Raw genomic sequence first — 23,799 nt, 5'->3', positions numbered from 1 at the left:
TCGGAATTCCGCTGACGTTTAAAAATGCTTCGGAACTCTTCCATTGTTCTTGGAATTCTGCTGAAGTTTTAAAATGCTTCGGTACTCTTCCATTGTTCTCGGAATTCTGCTGACGTTTAAAAATGCTTCGGAACTCTTCCATTGTTCTCGGAATTCCGCTGACGTTTAAAAATGCTTCAGAACTTTTCCATTGTTCTCAGAATTCTGCTGACGTTTAAAAATGCTTCAGAACTTTTCCATTGTTCTCAGAATTCTGCTGACGTTTAAAAATGCTTAAGAACTCTTCCATTGTTCTCGAAATTCCGTTGAAGTTTAAAAATGCTTTGGAACTCTTCCATTGTTCTCGGAATTCTGCTGAAGTTTAAACATGCTTCGGAACTCTTCCATTGTTCTCAGAATTCCGCTGACGTTTAAAAATGCTTCACAACTCTTCCATTGTTCTCGGAATTCCGCTGACTTTTAAAAATAATTCGGAACTCTTCCATTGTTCTCCAAATTCCGCTGAAGTTTAAAAATGCTTCGGAACCCTTCCATTGTTCTCGGAATTCTGCTGAAGTTTAAAATTGCTTCGGAACTCTTCCATTGTTCTCAGAATTCCGCTGACATTTAAAAATGCTTCGGAAATCTTCCATTGTTTTCAAAATTCCGCTGACTCTTAAAAATGCTTCAGAACTCTTCCATTGTTCTCGGAATTCTGCTGACGTTTAAAAATGCTTCGGAACTCTTCCATTGTTCTCGGAATTCCGCTGACGTTTAAAAATGCTTCGGAACTCTTCCATTGTTCTTGGAATTCCGCTGACATTTAAAAATGCTTCGGAAATCTTCCATTGTTTTCAAAATTCCGCTGACGTTTAAAAATGCTTCAGAACTCTTCCATTGTTCTCGGAATTCCGCTGACGTTTAAAAATGCTTCGGAACTCTTCCATTGTTCTCGGAATTCCGCTGACGTTTAAAAATGCTTCGGTACTCTTCCATTGTTCTCGGAATTCCGCTGACATATAAAAATGCTTCGGAAATCTTGAATTGTTCTCGGCATTCCGCTGACGTTTAAAAATGCTTCGGAACTCTTCAATTGTTCTCGGAATTCTGCTGAACTTTTAAAATGCTTTGGAACTCTTCCATTGTTCTCGGAATTCCGCTGAAGTTTAAAAATGCTTCGGAAATCTTACATTGTTTTCAAAATTCCGCTGACGTTTAAAAATGCTTCGGAACTCTTCCATTGTTCTCGGAAATCCACTGACGTTTAAAAATGCTTTGGAACTCTTCCATTGTTCTCGGAATTCCGCTGAAGTTTAAAAATGATTCGGAACTCTTCCATTGTTCTCAGAATTCCGCTGACGTTTAAAAATGCTACGGAAATCTTCCATTGTTTTCAAAATTCCGCTGACGTTTAAAAATGCTTCAGAACTCTTCCATTGTTCTCGGAATTCCGCTGACGTTTAATAATGCTTCGCAACTCTTTCATTGTTCTCGGAATTCCGCTGACGTTTAAAAATGCTTCGGAACTCTTCCATTGTTCTTGGAATTCTGCTGAACTTTTAAAATGCTATGGAACTCTTCCATTGCTCTCGGAATTCGGGTGAAGTTTAAAAATGCTTCGGAACTCTTCTATTGTTCTCGGAATTCCGCTGAAGTTTAAAAATGCTTAAAATCTCTTCCATTGTTCTCGTAATTCTGCTCATGTTTAAAAATGCTTCGGAACTCTTCCATTGTTCTCGTAATTCCACTGAAGTTTAAAAATGCTTCGGAACTCTTCCATTGTTCTCGGAATTCCGCTGACTTTTAAAAATGCTTCGGAACTCTTCCATTGTTCTCAAAATTCCGCTGACGTTTAAAAATGCTTCAGAACTTTTCCATTGTTCTCAGAATTCTGCTGACGTTTAAAAATGCTTCAGAACTTTTCCATTGTTCTCAGAATTCTGCTGACGTTTAAAAATGCTTCAGAACTCTTCCATTGTTCTCGAAATTCCGTTGAAGTTTAAAAATGCTTTGGAACTCTTCCATTGTTCTCGGAATTCTGCTGAAGTTTAAACATGCTTCGGAACTCTTCCATTGTTCTCAGAATTCCGCTGACGTTTAAAAATGCTTCACAACTCTTCCATTGTTCTCGGAATTCCGCTGACTTTTAAAAATAATTCGGAACTCTTCCATTGTTCTCCAAATTCCGCTGAAGTTTAAAAATGCTTCGGAACCCTTCCATTGTTCACGGAATTCTGCTGAAGTTTAAAATTGCTTCGGAACTCTTCCATTGTTCTCAGAATTCCGCTGACATTTAAAAATGCTTCGGAAATCTTCCATTGTTTTCAAAATTCCGCTGACTCTTAAAAATGCTTCAGAACTCTTCCATTGTTCTCGGAATTCTGCTGACGTTTAAAAATGCTTCGGAACTCTTCCATTGTTCTCGGAATTCCGCTGACGTTTAAAAATGCTTCGGAACTCTTCCATTGTTCTTGGAATTCTGCTGAAGTTTTAAAATGCTTCGGTACTCTTCCATTGTTCTCGGAATTCTGCTGACGTTTAAAAATGCTTCGGAACTCTTCCATTGTTCTCGGAATTCCGCTGACGTTTAAAAATGCTTCAGAACTTTTCCATTGTTCTCAGAATTCTGCTGACGTTTAAAAATGCTTCAGAACTTTTCCATTGTTCTCAGAATTCTGCTGACGTTTAAAAATGCTTAAGAACTCTTCCATTGTTCTCGAAATTCCGTTGAAGTTTAAAAATGCTTTGGAACTCTTCCATTGTTCTCGGAATTCTGCTGAAGTTTAAACATGCTTCGGAACTCTTCCATTGTTCTCAGAATTCCGCTGACGTTTAAAAATGCTTCACAACTCTTCCATTGTTCTCGGAATTCCGCTGACTTTTAAAAATAATTCGGAACTCTTCCATTGTTCTCCAAATTCCGCTGAAGTTTAAAAATGCTTCGGAACCCTTCCATTGTTCTCGGAATTCTGCTGAAGTTTAAAATTGCTTCGGAACTCTTCCATTGTTCTCAGAATTCCGCTGACATTTAAAAATGCTTCGGAAATCTTCCATTGTTTTCAAAATTCCGCTGACTCTTAAAAATGCTTCAGAACTCTTCCATTGTTCTCGGAATTCTGCTGACGTTTAAAAATGCTTCGGAACTCTTCCATTGTTCTCGGAATTCCGCTGACGTTTAAAAATGCTTCGGAACTCTTCCATTGTTCTTGGAATTCCGCTGACATTTAAAAATGCTTCGGAAATCTTCCATTGTTTTCAAAATTCCGCTGACGTTTAAAAATGCTTCAGAACTCTTCCATTGTTCTCGGAATTCCGCTGACGTTTAAAAATGCTTCGGAACTCTTCCATTGTTCTCGGAATTCCGCTGACGTTTAAAAATGCTTCGGTACTCTTCCATTGTTCTCGGAATTCCGCTGACATATAAAAATGCTTCGGAAATCTTGAATTGTTCTCGGCATTCCGCTGACGTTTAAAAATGCTTCGGAACTCTTCAATTGTTCTCGGAATTCTGCTGAACTTTTAAAATGCTTTGGAACTCTTCCATTGTTCTCGGAATTCCGCTGAAGTTTAAAAATGCTTCGGAAATCTTACATTGTTTTCAAAATTCCGCTGACGTTTAAAAATGCTTCGGAACTCTTCCATTGTTCTCGGAAATCCACTGACGTTTAAAAATGCTTTGGAACTCTTCCATTGTTCTCGGAATTCCGCTGAAGTTTAAAAATGATTCGGAACTCTTCCATTGTTCTCAGAATTCCGCTGACGTTTAAAAATGCTACGGAAATCTTCCATTGTTTTCAAAATTCCGCTGACGTTTAAAAATGCTTCAGAACTCTTCCATTGTTCTCGGAATTCCGCTGACGTTTAATAATGCTTCGCAACTCTTTCATTGTTCTCGGAATTTTGCTGACGTTTAAAAATGCTTCGGAACTCTTCCATTGTTCTTGGAATTCTGCTGAACTTTTAAAATGCTATGGAACTCTTCCATTGCTCTCGGAATTCGGGTGAAGTTTAAAAATGCTTCGGAACTCTTCTATTGTTCTCGGAATTCCGCTGAAGTTTAAAAATGCTTAAAATCTCTTCCATTGTTCTCGTAATTCTGCTCATGTTTAAAAATGCTTCGGAACTCTTCCATTGTTCTCGTAATTCCACTGAAGTTTAAAAATGCTTCGGAACTCTTCCATTGTTCTCGGAATTCCGATGACGTTTTAAAATGCTTCGGTACTCTTCCATTGTTCTCGGAATTCCGCTGACGTTTAAAAATGCTTCGGAACTCTTCCATTGTTCTCGGAATTCCACTGAAGTTTAAAAATGCTTCGGAACTCTTCCATTGTTCTAGGAATTCTGCTGAAGTCTAAAAATTCACCTGAACTGTTCCATTATTCTCGGAATTCTGCTGAAGTTTAAAAATGCTTCGGTACTCTTCAATTGTTCTCGGAATTCCGCTGACATATAAAAATGCTTCGGAAATCTTGCATTGTTCTCGACATTCCGCTGATGTTTAAAAATGCTTCGGAACTCTTCCATTGTTCTCAGAATTCCGCTGACGTTTAAAAATGCTACGGAAATCTTCCATTGTTTTCAAAATTCCGCTGACGTTTAAAAATGCTTCAGAACTCTTTCATTGTTCTCGGAATTCCGCTGACGGTTAATAATGCTTCGCAACTCTTTCATTGTTCTCGGAATTCCGCAGACGTTTAAAAATGCTTCGGAACTCTTCCATTGTTCTCAGAATTCCGCTGACATTTAAAAATGCTTCGGAAATCTTCCATTGTTTTCAAAATTCCGCTGACTCTTAAAAATGCTTCGGAACTCTTCCATTGTTCTCGGAATTCTGCTGACGTTTAAAAATGCTTCGGAACTCCTCCATTGTTCTCGGAATTCCGCTGACGTTTAAAAATGCTTCGGAACTCTTCCATTGTTCTTGGAATTCTGCTGAAGTTTTAAAATGCTTCGGTACTCTTCCATTGTTCTCGGAATTCCGCTGACATATAAAAATGCTTCAAAATCTTGCATTGTTCTCGGCATTCCGCTGACGTTTAAAAATGCTTCGGAACTCTTCCATTGTTCTCGGAATTCCGCTGACGTTTAAAAATGCTTCGGTACTCTTCCATTGTTCTCGGAATTCCGCTGACATATAAAAATGCTTCGGAAATCTTGCATTGTTCTCGGCATTCCGCTGACGTTTAAAAATGCTTCGGAACTCTTCAATTGTTCTCGGAATTCTGCTGAACTTTTAAAATGCTTTGGAACTCTTCCATTGTTCTCGGAATTCCGCTGAAGTTTAAAAATGCTTCGGAAATCTTACATTGTTTTCAAAATTCCGCTGACGTTTAAAAATGCTTCGGAACTCTTCCATTTTTCTCGGAATTCCACTGACGTTTAAAAATGCTTTGGAACTCTTCCATTGTTCTCGGAATTCCGCTGAAGTTTAAAAATGCTTCGGAACTCTTCCATTGTTCTCAGAATTCCGCTGACGTTTAAAAATGCTACGGAAATCTTCCATTGTTTTCAAAATTCCGCTGACGTTTAAAAATGCTTCAGAACTCTTCCATTGTTCTCGGAATTCCGCTGACGTTTAATAATGCTTCACAACTCTTTCATTGTTCTCGGAATTCCGCTGACGTTTAAAAATGCTTCGGAACTCTTCCATTGTTCTTGGAATTCCGCTGACGTTTAAAAATGCTTCGGTACTCTTCCATTGTTCTCGGAATTCCGCTGACATATAAAAATGCTTCGGAAATCTTGCATTGTTCTCGGCATTCCGCTGACGTTTAAAAATGCTTCGGAACTCTTCAATTGTTCTCGGAATTCTGCTGAACTTTTAAAATGCTATGGAACTCTTCCATTGCTCTCGGAATTCGGGTGAAGTTTAAAAATGCTTCGGAACTCTTCTATTGTTCTCGGAATTCCGCTGAAGTTTAAAAATGCTTAAAATCTCTTCCATTGTTCTCGTAATTCTGCTCATGTTTAAAAATGCTTCGGAACTCTTCCATTGTTCTCGTAATTCCGCAGAAGTTTAAAAATGCTTCGGAACTCTTCCATTGTTCTCGGAATTCCGATGACGTTTTAAAATGCTTCGGTACTCTTCCATTGTTCTCGGAATTCCGCTGACGTTTAAAAATGCTTCGGAACTCTTCCATTGTTCTCGGAATTCCACTGAAGTTTAAAAAAATGCTTCGGAACTCTTCCATTGTTCTAGGTATTCTGCTGAAGTCTAAAAATTCATCTGAACTCTTCCATTATTCTCGGAATTCGTGTGAATTTTTAAAATGCTTCGGAACTCTTCTATTGTTCTCGGAATTCCGCTGAAGTTTAAAAATGCTTAAAATCTATTCCATTGTTCTAGTAATTCTGCTCATGTTTAAAAATGCTTCGGAACTCTTCCATTGTTCTCGGAATTCTGCTGAAGTTTAAAAATGCTTCAGAACTCTTCCATTGTTCTCGGAATTCCGCTGACATTTAATAATGCTTCGCAACTCTTTCATTGTTCTCGGAATTCCGCTGACGTTTAAAAATGCTTCGGAACTCTTCCATTGTTCTCGGAATTCCGTTGAAGTTTAAAAATGCTTCGGAACTCTTCCATTGTTCTCGGAATTCCATTGAAGTTTAAAAATGCTTCGAAACTCTTCCATTGTTCTCGGAATTCTGCTGAAGTTTAAAAATGCTTCAGAACTCTTCCATTGTTCTCGGAATTCCGCTGACATTTAATAATGCTTCGCAACTCTTTCATTGTTCTCGGAATTCCGCTGACGTTTAAAAATGCTTCGGAACTCTTCCATTGTTCTCGGAATTCCGTTGAAGTTTAAAAATGCTTCGAAACTCTTCCATTGTTCTCGGAATTCCGCTGACATTTAAAAATGCTTCGGAAATCTTCCATTGTTTTCAAAATTCCGCTGACGTTTAAAAATGCTTCAGAACTCTTCCATTGTTCTCGGAATTCCGCTGACATTTAAAAATGCTTCGGAACTCTTCCATTGTTCTCGGAATTCCGCTGACGTTTAAAAATTGTTCGGTACTCTTCCATTGTTCTCGGAATTCCGCTGACATATAAAAATGCTTCGGAAATCTTGCATTGTTCTCGGCATTCCGCTGACGTTTAAAAATGCTTTGGAACTCTTCCATTTTTCTCAGAATTCCGCTGACATTTAAAAATGCTTCGGTACTCTTCCATTGTTCTCGGAATTCCGCTGACATATAAAAATGCTTCAGAAATCTTGCATTGTTCTCAGAATTCCACTGACGTTTAAAAATGCTTCGGAACTTTTCTATTGTTCTCGGAATTCCGCTGAAGTTTAAAAATGCTTCACAACTCTTCCATTGTTCTCGGAATTCCGCTGACTTTTAAAAATGCTTCGGAACTCTTCCATTGTTCTCAAAATTCCGCTGACGTTTAAAAATGCTTCAGAACTTTTCCATTGTTCTCAGAATTCTGCTGACGTTTAAAAATGCTTCAGAACTTTTCCATTGTTCTCAGAATTCTGCTGACGTTTAAAAATGCTTCAGAACTCTTCCATTGTTCTCGAAATTCCGTTGAAGTTTAAAAATGCTTTGGAACTCTTCCATTGTTCTCGGAATTCTGCTGAAGTTTAAACATGCTTCGGAACTCTTCCATTGTTCTCAGAATTCCGCTGACGTTTAAAAATGCTTCACAACTCTTCCATTGTTCTCGGAATTCCGCTGACTTTTAAAAATAATTCGGAACTCTTCCATTGTTCTCCAAATTCTGCTGACGTTTAAAAATGCTTCAGAACTCTTCCATTGTTCTCGGAATTCCGCTGACGTTTAAAAATGCTTCGGAACTCTTCCATTGTTCTTGGAATTCTGCTGAAGTTTTAAAATGCTTCGGTACTCTTCCATTGTTCTCGGAATTCTGCTGACGTTTAAAAATGCTTCGGAACTCTTCCATTGTTCTCGGAATTCCGCTGACATATAAAAATGCTTCAAAATCTTGCATTGTTCTCGGCATTCCGCTGACGTTTAAAAATGCTTCGGAACTCTTCCATTGTTCTCAGAATTCCGCTGACATTTAAAAATGCTTCGGAAATCTTCCATTGTTTTCAAAATTCCGCTGACGTTTAAAAATGCTTCAGAACTCTTCCATTGTTCTCGGAATTCCGCTGACGTTTAAAAATGCTTCGGAACTCTTCCATTGTTCTCGGAATTCCGCTGATGTTTAAAAATGCTTCGGTACTCTTCCATTGTTCTCGGAATTCCGCTGACATATAAAAATGCTTCGGAAATCTTGAATTGTTCTCGGCATTCCGCTGACGTTTAAAAATGCTTCGGAACTCTTCAATTGTTCTCGGAATTCTGCTGAACTTTTAAAATGCTTTGGAACTCTTCCATTGTTCTCGGAATTCCGCTGAAGTTTAAAAATGCTTCGGAAATCTTACATTGTTTTCAAAATTCCGCTGACGTTTAAAAATGCTTCGGAACTCTTCCATTGTTCTCGGACATCCACTGACGTTTAAAAATGCTTTGGAACTCTTCCATTGTTCTCGGAATTCCGCTGAAGTTTAAAAATGATTCGGAACTCTTCCATCGTTCTCAGAATTCCGCTGACGTTTAAAAATGCTACGGAAATCTTCCATTGTTTTCAAAATTCCGCTGACGTTTAAAAATGCTTCAGAACTCTTCCATTGTTCTCGGAATTCCGCTGACGTTTAATAATGCTTCGCAACTCTTTCATTGTTCTCGGAATTCCGCTGACGTTTAAAAATGCTTCGGAACTCTTCCATTGTTCTTGGAATTCTGCTGAACTTTTAAAATGCTATGGAACTCTTCCATTGCTCTCGGAATTCGGGTGAAGTTTAAAAATGCTTCGGAACTCTTCTATTGTTCTCGGAATTCCGCTGAAGTTTAAAAATGCTTAAAATCTCTTCCATTGTTCTCGTAATTCTGCTCATGTTTAAAAATGCTTCGGAACTCTTCCATTGTTCTCGTAATTCCACTGAAGTTTAAAAATGCTTCGGAACTCTTCCATTGTTCTCGGAATTCCGATGACGTTTTAAAATGCTTCGGTACTCTTCCATTGTTCTCGGAATTCCGCTGACGTTTAAAAATGCTTCGGAACTCTTCCATTGTTCTTGGAATTCCGCTGACGTTTAAAAATGCTTCGGTACTCTTCCATTGTTCTCGGAATTCCGCTGACATATAAAAATGCTTCGGAAATCTTGCATTGTTCTCGGCATTCCGCTGACGTTTAAAAATGCTTCGGAACTCTTCAATTGTTCTCGGAATTCTGCTGAACTTTTAAAATGCTATGGAACTCTTCCATTGCTCTCGGAATTCGGGTGAAGTTTAAAAATGCTTCGGAACTCTTCTATTGTTCTCGGAATTCCGCTGAAGTTTAAAAATGCTTAAAATCTATTCCATTGTTCTCGTAATTCTGCTCATGTTTAAAAATGCTTCGGAACTCTTCCATTGTTCTCGTAATTCCGCAGAAGTTTAAAAATGCTTCGGAACTCTTCCATTGTTCTCGGAATTCCGATGACGTTTTAAAATGCTTCGGTACTCTTCCATTGTTCTCGGAATTCCGCTGACGTTTAAAAATGCTTCGGAACTCTTCCATTGTTCTCGGAATTCCACTGAAGTTTAAAAAAATGCTTCGGAACTCTTCCATTGTTCTAGGTATTCTGCTGAAGTCTAAAAATTCATCTGAACTCTTCCATTATTCTCGGAATTCGTGTGAATTTTAAAAATGCTTCGGAACTCTTCTATTGTTCTCGGAATTCCGCTGAAGTTTAAAAATGCTTAAAATCTATTCCATTGTTCTAGTAATTCTGCTCATGTTTAAAAATGCTTCGGAACTCTTCCATTGTTCTCGGAATTCTGCTGAAGTTTAAAAATGCTTCAGAACTCTTCCATTGTTCTCGGAATTCCGCTGACATTTAATAATGCTTCGCAACTCTTTCATTGTTCTCGGAATTCCGCTGACGTTTAAAAATGCTTCGGAACTTTTCTATTGTTCTCGGAATTCCGCTGAAGTTTAAAAATGCTTCACAACTCTTCCATTGTTCTCGGAATTCCGCTGACTTTTAAAAATGCTTCGGAACTCTTCCATTGTTCTCAAAATTCCGCTGACGTTTAAAAATGCTTCAGAACTTTTCCATTGTTCTCAGAATTCTGCTGACGTTTAAAAATGCTTCAGAACTTTTCCATTGTTCTCAGAATTCTGCTGACGTTTAAAAATGCTTCAGAACTCTTCCATTGTTCTCGAAATTCCGTTGAAGTTTAAAAATGCTTTGGAACTCTTCCATTGTTCTCGGAATTCTGCTGAAGTTTAAACATGCTTCGGAACTCTTCCATTGTTCTCAGAATTCCGCTGACGTTTAAAAATGCTTCACAACTCTTCCATTGTTCTCGGAATTCCGCTGACTTTTAAAAATAATTCGGAACTCTTCCATTGTTCTCCAAATTCCGCTGAAGTTTAAAAATGCTTCGGAACCCTTCCATTGTTCACGGAATTCTGCTGAAGTTTAAAATTGCTTCGGAACTCTTCCATTGTTCTCGGAATTCCGCTGACGTTTAAAAATGCTTCGGAACTCTTCCATTGTTCTCGGAATTCCGCTGACGTTTAAAAATGCTTCGGAACTCTTCCATTGTTCTTGGAATTCTGCTGAAGTTTTAAAATGCTTCGGTACTCTTCCATTGTTCTCGGAATTCTGCTGACGTTTAAAAATGCTTCGGAACTCTTCCATTGTTCTCGGAATTCCGCTGACATATAAAAATGCTTCAAAATCTTGCATTGTTCTCGGCATTCCGCTGACGTTTAAAAATGCTTCGGAACTCTTCCATTGTTCTCAGAATTCCGCTGACATTTAAAAATGCTTCGGAAATCTTCCATTGTTTTCAAAATTCCGCTGACGTTTAAAAATGCTTCAGAACTCTTCCATTGTTCTCGGAATTCCGCTGACGTTTAAAAATGCTTCGGAACTCTTCCATTGTTCTCGGAATTCCGCTGATGTTTAAAAATGCTTCGGTACTCTTCCATTGTTCTCGGAATTCCGCTGACATATAAAAATGCTTCGGAAATCTTGAATTGTTCTCGGCATTCCGCTGACGTTTAAAAATGCTTCGGAACTCTTCAATTGTTCTCGGAATTCTGCTGAACTTTTAAAATGCTTTGGAACTCTTCCATTGTTCTCGGAATTCCGCTGAAGTTTAAAAATGCTTCGGAAATCTTACATTGTTTTCAAAATTCCGCTGACGTTTAAAAATGCTTCGGAACTCTTCCATTGTTCTCGGACATCCACTGACGTTTAAAAATGCTTTGGAACTCTTCCATTGTTCTCGGAATTCCGCTGAAGTTTAAAAATGATTCGGAACTCTTCCATTGTTCTCAGAATTCCGCTGACGTTTAAAAATGCTACGGAAATCTTCCATTGTTTTCAAAATTCCGCTGACGTTTAAAAATGCTTCAGAACTCTTCCATTGTTCTCGGAATTCCGCTGACGTTTAATAATGCTTCGCAACTCTTTCATTGTTCTCGGAATTCCGCTGACGTTTAAAAATGCTTCGGAACTCTTCCATTGTTCTTGGAATTCTGCTGAACTTTTAAAATGCTATGGAACTCTTCCATTACTCTCGGAATTCGGGTGAAGTTTAAAAATGCTTCGGAACTCTTCTATTGTTCTCGGAATTCCGCTGAAGTTTAAAAATGCTTAAAATCTCTTCCATTGTTCTCGTAATTCTGCTCATGTTTAAAAATGCTTCGGAACTCTTCCATTGTTCTCGTAATTCCACTGAAGTTTAAAAATGCTTCGGAACTCTTCCATTGTTCTCGGAATTCCGATGACGTTTTAAAATGCTTCGGTACTCTTCCATTGTTCTCGGAATTCCGCTGACGTTTAAAAATGCTTCGGAACTCTTCCATTGTTCTCGGAATTCCACTGAAGTTTAAAAATGCTTCGGAACTCTTCCATTGTTCTAGGAATTCTGCTGAAGTCTAAAAATTCACCTGAACTCTTCCATTATTCTCGGAATTCGTGTGAATTTTAAAAATGCTTCGGAACTCTTCTATTGTTCTCGGAATTCCGCTGAAGTTTAAAAATGCTTAAAATCTATTCCATTGTTCTCGTAATTCTGCTCATGTTTAAAAATGCTTCGGAACTCTTCCATTGTTCTCGTAATTCCGCTGAAGTTTAAAAATGCTTCAGAACTCTTCCATTGTTCTCGGAATTCCGCTGAAGTTTAAAAATGCTTCGGAACTCTTCCATTGTTCTCAGAATTCCGCTGACATTTAAAAATGCTTCGGTACTCTTCCATTGTTCTCGGAATTCCGCTGACATATAAAAATGCTTCGGAAATCTTGCATTGTTCTCGACATTCCGCTGATGTTTAAAAATGCTTCGGAACTCTTCCATTGTTCTCAGAATTCCGCTGACGTTTAAAAATGCTACGGAAATCTTCCATTGTTTTCAAAATTCCGCTGACGTTTAAAAATGCTTCAGAACTCTTTCATTGTTCTCGGAATTCCGCTGACGGTTAATAATGCTTCGCAACTCTTTCATTGTTCTCGGAATTCGGCAGACGTTTAAAAATGCTTCGGAACTCTTCCATTGTTCTCAGAATTCCGCTGAAGTTTAAAAATGCTTCGGAACCCTTCCATTGTTCTCGGAATTCTGCTGAAGTTTAAAAATGCTTCGGAACTCTTCCATTGTTCTCAGAATTCCGCTGACATTTAAAAATGCTTCGGAAATCTTCCATTGTTTTCAAAATTCCGCTGACTCTTAAAAATGCTTCGGAACTCTTCCATTGTTCTCGGAATTCTGCTGACGTTTAAAAATGCTTCGGAACTCCTCCATTGTTCTCGGAATTCCGCTGACGTTTAAAAATGCTTCGGAACTCTTCCATTGTTCTTGGAATTCTGCTGAAGTTTTAAAATGCTTCGGTACTCTTCCATTGTTCTCGGAATTCCGCTGACATATAAAAATGCTTCAAAATCTTGCATTGTTCTCGGCATTCCGCTGACATTTAAAAATGCTTCGGAACTCTTCCATTGTTCTCGGAATTCCGCTGACGTTTAAAAATGCTTCGGTACTCTTCCATTGTTCTCGGAATTCCGCTGACATATAAAAATGCTTCGGAAATCTTGCATTGTTCTCGGCATTCCGCTGACGTTTAAAAATGCTTCGGAACTCTTCAATTGTTCTCGGAATTCTGCTGAACTTTTAAAATGCTTTGGAACTCTTCCATTGTTCTCGGAATTCCGCTGAAGTTTAAAAATGCTTCAGAAATCTTACATTGTTTTCAAAATTCCGCTGACGTTTAAAAATGCTTCGGAACTCTTACATTGTTCTCGGAATTCCACTGACGTTTAAAAATGCTTTGGAACTCTTCCATTGTTCTCAGAATTCCGCTGACGTTTAAAAATGCTACGGAAAACTTCCATTGTTTTCAAAATTCCGCTGACGTTTAAAAATGCTTCAGAACTCTTCCATTGTTCTCGGAATTCCGCTGACGTTTAATAATGCTTCACAACTCTTTCATTGTTCTCGGAATTCCGCTGACGTTTAAAAATGCTTCGGAACTCTTCCATTGTTCTTGGAATTCCGCTGACGTTTAAAAATGCTTCGGTACTCTTCCATTGTTCTCGGTATTCCGCTGACATATAAAAATGCTTCGGAAATCTTGCATTGTTCTCGGCATTCCGCTGACGTTTAAAAATGCTTCGGAACTCTTCAATTGTTCTCGGAATTCTGCTGAACTTTTAAAATGCTATGGAACTCTTCCATTGCTCTCGGAATTCGGGTGAAGTTTAAAAATGCTTCGGAACTCTTCCATTGTTCTTGGAATTCTGCTGAACTTTTAAAATGCTATGGAACTCTTCCATTACTCTCGGAATTCGGGTGAAGTTTAAAAATGCTTCGGAACTCTTCTATTGTTCTCGGAATTCCGCTGAAGTTTAAAAATGCTTAAAATCTCTTCCATTGTTCTCGTAATTCTGCTCATGTTTAAAAATGCTTCGGAACTCTTCCATTGTTCTCGTAATTCCACTGAAGTTTAAAAATGCTTCGGAACTCTTCCATTGTTCTCGGAATTCCGATGACGTTTTAAAATGCTTCGGTACTCTTCCATTGTTCTCGGAATTCCGCTGACGTTTAAAAATGCTTCGGAACTCTTCCATTGTTCTCGGAATTCCACTGAAGTTTAAAAATGCTTCGGAACTCTTCCATTGTTCTAGGAATTCTGCTGAAGTCTAAAAATTCACCTGAACTCTTCCATTATTCTCGGAATTCGTGTGAATTTTAAAAATGCTTCGGAACTCTTCTATTGTTCTCGGAATTCCGCTGAAGTTTAAAAATGCTTAAAATCTATTCCATTGTTCTCGTAATTCTGCTCATGTTTAAAAATGCTTCGGAACTCTTCCATTGTTCTCGTAATTCCGCTGAAGTTTAAAAATGCTTCAGAACTCTTCCATTGTTCTCGGAATTCCGCTGAAGTTTAAAAATGCTTCGGAACTCTTCCATTGTTCTCAGAATTCCGCTGACATTTAAAAATGCTTCGGTACTCTTCCATTGTTCTCGGAATTCCGCTGACATATAAAAATGCTTCGGAAATCTTGCATTGTTCTCGACATTCCGCTGATGTTTAAAAATGCTTCGGAACTCTTCCATTGTTCTCAGAATTCCGCTGACGTTTAAAAATGCTACGGAAATCTTCCATTGTTTTCAAAATTCCGCTGACGTTTAAAAATGCTTCAGAACTCTTTCATTGTTCTCGGAATTCCGCTGACGGTTAATAATGCTTCGCAACTCTTTCATTGTTCTCGGAATTCCGCAGACGTTTAAAAATGCTTCGGAACTCTTCCATTGTTCTCAGAATTCCGCTGAAGTTTAAAAATGCTTCGGAACCCTTCCATTGTTCTCGGAATTCTGCTGAAGTTTAAAAATGCTTCGGAACTCTTCCATTGTTCTCAGAATTCCGCTGACATTTAAAAATGCTTCGGAAATCTTCCATTGTTTTCAAAATTCCGCTGACTCTTAAAAATGCTTCGGAACTCTTCCATTGTTCTCGGAATTCTGCTGACGTTTAAAAATGCTTCGGAACTCCTCCATTGTTCTCGGAATTCCGCTGACGTTTAAAAATGCTTCGGAACTCTTCCATTGTTCTTGGAATTCTGCTGAAGTTTTAAAATGCTTCGGTACTCTTCCATTGTTCTCGGAATTCCGCTGACATATAAAAATGCTTCAAAATCTTGCATTGTTCTCGGCATTCCGCTGACATTTAAAAATGCTTCGGAACTCTTCCATTGTTCTCGGAATTCCGCTGACGTTTAAAAATGCTTCGGTACTCTTCCATTGTTCTCGGAATTCCGCTGACATATAAAAATGCTTCGGAAATCTTGCATTGTTCTCGGCATTCCGCTGACGTTTAAAAATGCTTCGGAACTCTTCAATTGTTCTCGGAATTCTGCTGAACTTTTAAAATGCTTTGGAACTCTTCCATTGTTCTCGGAATTCCGCTGAAGTTTAAAAATGCTTCAGAAATCTTACATTGTTTTCAAAATTCCGCTGACGTTTAAAAATGCTTCGGAACTCTTACATTGTTCTCGGAATTCCACTGACGTTTAAAAATGCTTTGGAACTCTTCCATTGTTCTCAGAATTCCGCTGACGTTTAAAAATGCTACGGAAAACTTCCATTGTTTTCAAAATTCCGCTGACGTTTAAAAATGCTTCAGAACTCTTCCATTGTTCTCGGAATTCCGCTGACGTTTAATAATGCTTCACAACTCTTTCATTGTTCTCGGAATTCCGCTGACGTTTAAAAATGCTTCGGAACTCTTCCATTGTTCTTGGAATTCCGCTGACGTTTAAAAATGCTTCGGTACTCTTCCATTGTTCTCGGTATTCCGCTGACATATAAAAATGCTTCGGAAATCTTGCATTGTTCTCGGCATTCCGCTGACGTTTAAAAATGCTTCGGAACTCTTCAATTGTTCTCGGAATTCTGCTGAACTTTTAAAATGCTATGGAACTCTTCCATTGCTCTCGGAATTCGGGTGAAGTTTAAAAATGCTTCGGAACTCTTCCATTGTTCTTGGAATTCTGCTGAACTTTTAAAATGCTATGGAACTCTTCCATTACTCTCGGAATTCGGGTGAAGTTTAAAAATGCTTCGGAACTCTTCTATTGTTCTCGGAATTCCGCTGAAGTTTAAAAATGCTTAAAATCTCTTCCATTGTTCTCGTAATTCTGCTCATGTTTAAAAATGCTTCGGAACTCTTCCATTGTTCTCGTAATTCCACTGAAGTTTAAAAATGCTTCGGAACTCTTCCATTGTTCTCGGAATTCCGATGACGTTTTAAAATGCTTCGGTACTCTTCCATTGTTCTCGGAATTCCGCTGACGTTTAAAAATGCTTCGGAACTCTTCCATTGTTCTCGGAATTCCACTGAAGTTTAAAAATGCTTCGGAACTCTTCCATTGTTCTAGGAATTCTGCTGAAGTCTAAAAATTCACCTGAACTCTTCCATTATTCTCGGAATTCGTGTGAATTTTAAAAATGCTTCGGAACTCTTCTATTGTTCTCGGAATTCCGCTGAAGTTTAAAAATGCTTAAAATCTATTCCATTGTTCTCGTAATTCTGCTCATGTTTAAAAATGCTTCGGAACTCTTCCATTGTTCTCGTAATTCCGCTGAAGTTTAAAAATGCTTCAGAACTCTTCCATTGTTCTCGGAATTCCGCTGAAGTTTAAAAATGCTTCGGAACTCTTCCATTGTTCTCAGAATTCCGCTGACATTTAAAAATGCTTCGGTACTCTTCCATTGTTCTCGGAATTCCGCTGACATATAAAAATGCTTCGGAAATCTTGCATTGTTCTCGACATTCCGCTGATGTTTAAAAATGCTTCGGAACTCTTCCATTGTTCTCAGAATTCCGCTGACGTTTAAAAATGCTACGGAAATCTTCCATTGTTTTCAAAATTCCGCTGACGTTTAAAAATGCTTCAGAACTCTTTCATTGTTCTCGGAATTCCGCTGACGGTTAATAATGCTTCGCAACTCTTTCATTGTTCTCGGAATTCCGCAGACGTTTAAAAATGCTTCGGAACTCTTCCATTGTTCTCAGAATTCCGCTGAAGTTTAAAAATGCTTCGGAACCCTTCCATTGTTCTCGGAATTCTGCTGAAGTTTAAAAATGCTTCGGAACTCTTCCATTGTTCTCAGAATTCCGCTGACATTTAAAAATGCTTCGGAAATCTTCCATTGTTTTCAAAATTCCGCTGACTCTTAAAAATGCTTCGGAACTCTTCCATTGTTCTCGGAATTCTGCTGACGTTTAAAAATGCTTCGGAACTCCTCCATTGTTCTCGGAATTCCGCTGACGTTTAAAAATGCTTCGGAACTCTTCCATTGTTCTTGGAATTCTGCTGAAGTTTTAAAATGCTTCGGTACTCTTCCATTGTTCTCGGAATTCCGCTGACATATAAAAATGCTTCAAAATCTTGCATTGTTCTCGGCATTCCGCTGACATTTAAAAATGCTTCGGAACTCTTCCATTGTTCTCGGAATTCCGCTGACGTTTAAAAATGCTTCGGTACTCTTCCATTGTTCTCGGAATTCCGCTGACATATAAAAATGCTTCGGAAATCTTGCATTGTTCTCGGCATTCCGCTGACGTTTAAAAATGCTTCGGAACTCTTCAATTGTTCTCGGAATTCTGCTGAACTTTTAAAATGCTTTGGAACTCTTCCATTGTTCTCGGAATTCCGCTGAAGTTTAAAAATGCTTCAGAAATCTTACATTGTTTTCAAAATTCCGCTGACGTTTAAAAATGCTTCGGAACTCTTACATTGTTCTCGGAATTCCACTGACGTTTAAAAATGCTTTGGAACTCTTCCATTGTTCTCAGAATTCCGCTGACGTTTAAAAATGCTACGGAAAACTTCCATTGTTTTCAAAATTCCGCTGACGTTTAAAAATGCTTCAGAACTCTTCCATTGTTCTCGGAATTCCGCTGACGTTTAATAATGCTTCACAACTCTTTCATTGTTCTCGGAATTCCGCTGACGTTTAAAAATGCTTCGGAACTCTTCCATTGTTCTTGGAATTCCGCTGACGTTTAAAAATGCTTCGGTACTCTTCCATTGTTCTCGGTATTCCGCTGACATATAAAAATGCTTCGGAAATCTTGCATTGTTCTCGGCATTCCGCTGACGTTTAAAAATGCTTCGGAACTCTTCAATTGTTCTCGGAATTCTGCTGAACTTTTAAAATGCTATGGAACTCTTCCATTGCTCTCGGAATTCGGGTGAAGTTTAAAAATGCTTCGGAACTCTTCTATTGTTCTCGGAATTCCGCTGAAGTTAAAAAATGCTTAAAATCTCTTCCATTGTTCTCGTAATTCTGCTCATGTTTAAAAATGCTTCGGAACTCTTCCATTGTTCTCGTAATTCCACTGAAGTTTAAAAATGCTTCGGAACTCTTCCATTGTTCTCGGAATTCCGATGACGTTTTAAAATGCTTCGGTACTCTTCCATTGTTCTCGGAATTCCGCTGACGTTTAAAAATGCTTCGGAACTCTTCCATTGTTCTCGGAATTCCACTGAAGTTTAAAAATGCTTCGGAACTCTTCCATTGTTCTAGGAATTCTGCTGAAGTCTAAAAATTCATCTGAACTCTTCCATTGTTCTCGTAATTCGTGTGAATTTTAAAAATGCTTCGGAACTCTTCTATTGTTCTCGGAATTCCGCTGAAGTTTAAAAATGCTTAAAATCTATTCCATTGTTCTCGTAATTCTGCTCATGTTTAAAAATGCTTCGGAACTCTTCCATTGTTCTCGTAATTCCGCTGAAGTTTAAAAATGCTTCGGAACTCTTCCATTGTTCTCGGAATTCCGATGACGTTTTAAAATGCTTCGGTACTCTTCCATTGTTCTCGGAATTCCGCTGACATATAAAAATGCTTCGGAAATATTGCATTGTTCTGGGCATTCCGCTGACGTTTAAAAATGCTTCGGAACTCTTCAATTGTTCTCGGAATTCTGCTGAACTTTTAAAATGCTTTGGAACTCTTCCATTGTTCTCGGAATTCCGCTGAAGTTTAAAAATGCTTCGGAAATCTTACATTGTTTTCAAAATTCCGCTGACGTTTAAAAATGCTTCGGAACTCTTCCATTGTTCTCAGAATTAAACTGAAGTTTAAAAATGCTTTGGAACTCTTCCATTGTTCTCAGAATTCCACTGAAGTTTAAAAATGCTTCGGAACTCTTCAATTGTTCTCGGAATTCTGCTGAACTTTTAAAAATACTTCGGAACTATTCCATTGTTCTCCAAATTCCGCTGAAGTTTAAAAATGCTTCGGAACCCTTCCATTTTTCTCGGAATTCTGCTGAAGTTTAAAAATGCTTCGGAACTCTTCCATTGTTCTCAGAATTCCGCTGACTCTTAAAAATGCTTCAGAACTCTTCCATTGTTCTCGGAATTCCGCTGACGTTTAAAAATGCTTCGGAACTCTTCCATTGTTCTCGGAATTCCGCTGACGTTTAAAAATGCTTCGGAACTCTTCCATTGTTCTCGGAATTCCGCTGACGTTTAAAAATGCTTCGGAACTCTTCCATTGTTTTTGGAATTCTGCTGAAGTTTTAAAATGCTTCGGTACTCTTCCATTGTTCTCCAAATTCCGCTGAAGTTTAAAAATGCTTCGGAACCCTTCCATTTTTCTCGGAATTCTGCTGACATTTAAAAATGCTTCGGAAATCTTCCATTGTTTTCAAAATTCCGCTGACTCTTAAAAATGCTTCAGAACTCTTCCATTGTTCTCGGAATTCCGCTGACGTTTAAAAATGCTTCGGAACTCTTCCATTGTTCTTGGAATTCTGCTGAAGTTTTAAAATGCTTCTGTACTCTTCCATTGTTCTCGGAATTCTGCTGACGCTTAAAAATGCTTCGGAACTCTTCCATTGTTCTCGGAATTCCGCTGACATTTAAAAATGCTTCGGAACTCTTCCATTGCTCTCGGAATTCCGCTGACATATAAAAATGCTTCGGAAATCTTGCATTGTTCTCGGAATTCCGCTGACGTTTAAAAATGCTTCGGAACTCTTCCATTGTTCTCGGAATTCCGATGACGTTTTAAAATGCTTCGGTACTCTTCCATTGTTCTCGGAATTCCGCTGACGTTTAAAAATTCTTCGGAACTCTTCCATTATTCTCGCAATTCGTGTGAATTTTAAAAATGCTTCGGAACTTTTCTATTGTTCTCGGAATTCCGCTGAAGTTTAAAAATGCTTAAAATCTCTTACATTGTTCTCGGAATTCCGCTGAAGTTTAAAAATGCTTCGGAACTCTTCCATTGTTCTCGGAATTCTGCTGAAGTTTAAAAATGCTTCAGAACTCTTCCATTGTTCTCAGAATTCCGCTGACGTTTAAAAATGCTTCGGAAATCTTCCATTGTTTTCAAAATTCCGCTGACGTTTAAAAATGCTTCAGAACTTTTCCATTGTTCTCAGAATTCTGCTGACGTTTAAAAATGCTTCGGAACTCTTCCATTGTTCTCGGAATTCCGCTGACGTTTAAAAATGCTTCTGAACTCTTCCATTGTTCTCGGAATTCCGTTGAAGTTTAAAAATGCTTCGAAACTCTTCCATTGTTCTCGGAATTCTGCTGAAGTTTAAAAATGCTTCAGAACTCTTCCATTGTTCTCGGAATTCCGCTGACGTTTAAAAATGCTTCGGAACTCTTCCATTGTTCTCGGAATTCCGTTGAAGTTTAAAAATGCTTCGAAACTCTTCCATTGTTCTCGGAATTCCGCTGACATTTAAAAATGCTTCGGAAATCTTCCATTGTTTTCAAAATTCCGCTGACGTTTAAAAATGCTTTAGAACTCTTCCATTGTTCTCGGAATTCCGCTGACATTTAAAAATGCTTCGGAACTCTTCCATTGTTCTCGGAATTCCGCTGACGTTTAAAAATTGTTCGGTACACTTCCATTGTTCTCGGAATTCCGCTGACATATAAAAATGCTTCGGAAATCTTGTATTGTTCTCGGCATTCCGCTGACGTTTAAAAATGCTTCGGAACTCTTCAATTGTTCTCGGAATTCTGCTGAACTTTTAAAATCCTATGGAACTCTTCCATTGCTCTCGGAATTCGGGTGAAGTTTAAAAATGCTTCGGAACTCTTCTATTGTTCTCGGAATTCCGCTGAAGTTTAAAAATGCTTAAAATCTCTTCCATTGTTCTCGTAATTCTGCTCATGTTTAAAAATGCTTCGGAACTCTTCCATTGTTCTCGTAATTCCGCTGAAGTTTAAAAATGCTTCGGAACTCTTCCATTGTTCTCGGAATTCCGATGACGTTTTAAAATGCTTCGGTACTCTTCCATTGTTCTCGGAATTCCGCTGACAATTAAAAATGCTTCGGAAATCTTCCATTGTTTTCAAAATTCCGCTGACGTTTAAAAATGCTTCAGAACTTTTCCATTGTTCTCAGAATTCTGCTGACGTTTAAAAATGCTTCGGAACTCTTCCATTGTTCTCGGAATTCCGCTGACGTTTAAAAATGCTTCTGAACTCTTCCATTGTTCTCGGAATTCCGTTGAAGTTTAAAAATGCTTCGAAACTCTTCCATTGTTCTCGGAATTCTGCTAAAGTTTAAAAATGCTTCAGAACTCTTCCATTGTTCTCGGAATTCCGCTGACGTTTAATAATGCTTCGCAACTCTTTCCTTGTTCTCGGAATTCCGCTGACGTTTAAAAATGCTTCGGAACTCTTCCATTGTTCTCGGAATTCCGCTGACGTTTAAAAATGCTTCGGAACTCTTCCATTTTTCTCCAAATTCCGCTGAAGTTTAAAAATGCTTCGGAACCCTTCCATTTTTCTCGGAATTCTGCTGACATTTAAAAATGCTTCGGAAATCTTCCATTGTATTCAAAATTCCGCTGACGTTTAAAAATGCTTCAGAACTCTTCCATTGTTCTCGGAATTCCGCTGACATTTAAAAATGCTTCGGAACTCTTCCATTGTTCTCGGAATTCCACTGACGTTTAAAAATTGTTCGGTACTCTTCCATTGTTCTCGGAATTCCGCTGACATATAAAAATGCTTCGGAAATCTTGCATTGTTCTCGGCATTCCGCTGACGTTTAAAAATGCTTCGGAACTCTTCAATTGTTCTCGGAATTCTGCTGAAGTTTAAAAATGCTTCAGAACTCTTCCATTGTTCTCAGAATTCCGCTGACGTTTAAAAATGCTTCGGAAATCTTCCATTGTTCTCGGAATTCCGATGACGTTTAAAAATGCTTCACAACTCTTCCATTGTTCTCGGAATTCTGCTGACTTTTAAAAATGCTTCGGAACTCTTCCATTGTTCTCCAAATTCCGCTGAAGTTTAAAAATGCTTCGGAACCCTTCCATTGTTCTCGGAATTCCGCTGACATTTAATAATGCTTCGCAACTCTTTCATTGTTCTCGGAATTCCGCTGACGTTTAAAAATGCTTCGGAACTTTTCTATTGTTCTCGGAATTCCGCTGAAGTTTAAAAATGCTTCACAACTCTTCCATTGTTCTCGGAATTCCGCTGACTTTTAAAAATGCTTCGGAACTCTTCCATTGTTCTCGAAATTCCGTTGAAGTTTAAAAATGCTTTGGAACTCTTCCATTGTTCTCGGAATTCTGCTGAAGTTTAAACATGCTTCGGAACTCTTCCATTGTTCTCAGAATTCCGCTGACGTTTAAAAATGCTTCACAACTCTTCCATTGTTCTCGGAATTCCGCTGACTTTTAAAAATAATTCGGAACTCTTCCATTGTTCTCCAAATTCCGCTGAAGTTTAAAAATGCTTCGGAACCCTTCCATTGTTCACGGAATTCTGCTGAAGTTTAAAATTGCTTCGGAACTCTTCCATTGTTCTCGGAATTCCGCTGACGTTTAAAAATGCTTCGGAACTCTTCCATTGTTCTCGGAATTCCGCTGACGTTTAAAAATGCTTCGGAACTCTTCCATTGTTCTTGGAATTCTGCTGAAGTTTTAAAATGCTTCGGTACTCTTCCATTGTTCTCGGAATTCTGCTGACGTTTAAAAATGCTTCGGAACTCTTCCATTGTTCTCGGAATTCCGCTGACATATAAAAATGCTTCAAAATCTTGCATTGTTCTCGGCATTCCGCTGACGTTTAAAAATGCTTCGGAACTCTTCCATTGTTCTCAGAATTCCGCTGACATTTAAAAATGCTTCGGAAATCTTCCATTGTTTTCAAAATTCCGCTGACGTTTAAAAATGCTTCAGAACTCTTCCATTGTTCTCGGAATTCCGCTGACGTTTAAAAATGCTTCGGAACTCTTCCATTGTTCTCGGAATTCCGCTGATGTTTAAAAATGCTTCGGTACTCTTCCATTGTTCTCGGAATTCCGCTGACATATAAAAATGCTTCGGAAATCTTGAATTGTTCTCGGCATTCCGCTGACGTTTAAAAATGCTTCGGAACTCTTCAATTGTTCTCGGAATTCTGCTGAACTTTTAAAATGCTTTGGAACTCTTCCATTGTTCTCGGAATTCCGCTGAAGTTTAAAAATGCTTCGGAAATCTTACATTGTTTTCAAAATTCCGCTGACGTTTAAAAATGCTTCGGAACTCTTCCATTGTTCTCGGACATCCACTGACGTTTAAAAATGCTTTGGAACTCTTCCATTGTTCTCGGAATTCCGCTGAAGTTTAAAAATGATTCGGAACTCTTCCATTGTTCTCAGAATTCCGCTGACGTTTAAAAATGCTACGGAAATCTTCCATTGTTTTCAAAATTCCGCTGACGTTTAAAAATGCTTCAGAACTCTTCCATTGTTCTCGGAATTCCGCTGACGTTTAATAATGCTTCGCAAC

Source organism: Phyllobates terribilis, unplaced genomic scaffold, assembly GCF_046119375.1.
Source record: "Phyllobates terribilis strain yellow unplaced genomic scaffold, ASM4611937v1 Scaffold_1__5_contigs__length_1240528914, whole genome shotgun sequence".
Taxonomy (NCBI): Eukaryota; Metazoa; Chordata; class Amphibia; order Anura; family Dendrobatidae; genus Phyllobates; species Phyllobates terribilis.
The sequence above is the reverse complement of the archived record's forward strand: the minus strand, read 5'-3'. Positions refer to the sequence as shown.